This window comes from Triticum urartu, chromosome 5A, assembly GCF_056163025.1.
Source record: "Triticum urartu cultivar PI428250 chromosome 5A, HENAU_Tu73, whole genome shotgun sequence".
NCBI lineage: Eukaryota > Viridiplantae > Streptophyta > Magnoliopsida > Poales > Poaceae > Triticum > Triticum urartu.
This window is the reverse complement of record NC_141877.1, coordinates 625,535,203-625,537,140: the sequence shown is the minus strand read 5'-3', so window position 1 is coordinate 625,537,140 and position 1,938 is coordinate 625,535,203. Positions and strand designations below refer to the sequence as shown.

General features: G+C 51.8%; 1 pseudogene; it reads left to right on the top strand.

Moving 5' to 3' along the window:
• Positions 1 to 273: 273 nt before the first annotated feature.
• LOC147973504 (uncharacterized) lies at positions 274 to 1,286 on the top strand (annotated as a pseudogene).
• Positions 1,287 to 1,938: the final 652 nt, after the last annotated feature.

Here is a 1,938-nt window from a genome sequence, read left to right as displayed (position 1 = left end):
TGAGCTCCAAGTGTCTTCGCAACCAAGAAGCTCCTGAGGGCTTTAGTTCCCCACAACACAACGTCAAATCAAGACCACAACTACCAAGATCAAGGAGCCAACTATCGTCATGGATGAAATGCCTCAAGCGGAGTTTCTGATTCAAAGAAAGCTCAACCCCTACGTCAAGCCTAGGGAACTCAACAGGGGAAATGACTTGTTTTGGACCAAGCAACAAAATCTCATCTTCATAGATGTGATCAAGGCCAAGCAAAACATCTATGTGCCTGTTCGATGGATTGCATGGACAATCTGAAGAAGAACGAGGCATATTTTGGTGAGCCTCTAGATTTAGTGGAGCAGTTTGGTATTGAGGGGATCCTCACGTTCCACCTTGACTTTGACCCAGAGATTGTGGCTCGGTTCTTTGCTTCTGTCCACTTCCACACGGATGAGAAGCGGACCATGACTTGGATGACAAATGGGAAGAGGATGACTGCTGAGTGGAAGGAGTTCATGGATATGTTGCATGTTCGTGATGAGGGGCTAGATGTGCCCGTTGGTGTCCACCCACATGCCAACCCCGAGTCTGCTTCCAAGAACAAGCTTCAACCCTACCTTTTTGAGAAGAAGTTACCCAATGACAAGAAGACTTTTGTGTTGAACCTATTTCTTGACATCATGCACTGGATCTTCCACAACTCCCTTTTTCCTCGCTTAGGCGACAAGGACAAGGTGCATTCCTATCTTGTGGAAATGATGCTCATTTGTGAGGAAGCGTGTCTCCAACAACCTGAGCCACTTGATGTCTCTCATATCATGTGGTGTGAGCTTCAGTTTGCTGTGTTCCATCGTAAGGTGCCCATCTATGGACCTTATTTGCACCTCTTGATCTTGAAGACTTGGGAGAAGCTCTTTCCGGGAGAAGAGTTTCTTGCTCCCAACTGGATTCGCCATGAGCCCATCAAGCTGCGCTAGAAGAACAAGTGGGCTAACACCAGGCTGAGGCCGAGGCCGAGGCTGCACGCATGGATGTTGATGATGATGAGTTCGAGGAGGAGGAGGCGGATGACAGTTCTGAGGGGTATGCTCCTCCCTCTACTGAGCCATCTTGGGGTAAGAAGCTCAAGGCCAAGGTGAAGACTCTATTCTGCATGCAGGCCAAGGGGCAGTACCAGACTCACATTGCTCAGAAAGAGAGTCACCAGCGCGACAAGCGGATCTTGAGGAAGCTTGGCGAGCATGTCTCGAGCAGGTCGGAGAAGAAAGGCTATCTGGATGATGAAGCAAGGCTATCAGTGAGCTGAGTCAGATGAGGAGTCCATTCCTGCTGCAGAGACAGATGAGGAGCTTGATGAGTGATCACTTCAGTGGGAGCTATCGGCATTCTGGGAACGGGGATCCCCAGACTTGCCTGCCTGCAGCCCACGACGTGGCTTGGCTAGCAGGACTGTACGGCCCATCTTCATCAACAAGGCATTCAAGACCCTCGCGAGGCGGACGACGCAAGACCTCCTCAGGAGCGTCCTCGCCAGGCTGGCTCGTGAGGGGTGGAGAGTTCAAGGCCAGGAAAACCTCGCGAGGTTCTCGTGATGTGAGCCATGACGATCGAGACCAGGCGGGCGCCAGCGCGCGCAGCATCCTTGTTTCCTCTTTGGTGCTAAGGGGGCAAGCGCAGATGCGGAGTACCGAGGCATCAAGCAAAGGTTTCCATATTGGTGCAACGAGACCAAGACCAGAAGGACGGCAAGATGGAGGTCACCGTGGATCCCAAGACGGCGTCACCACCAGAGCTTTTGGCAGGCAAAGACCACTTTTGTCAGGATAAGCTGTACTAGCTGTCCCCTTTCAAATTGGTCGTTGTTGGCTCCCTTCCCGCTCAATATTTGGGGAGAGGACCAGGGCCTCTATAAATAGGACTAGCCACCACCGCAGAGGGGGAGATCTCATCTTAGACCG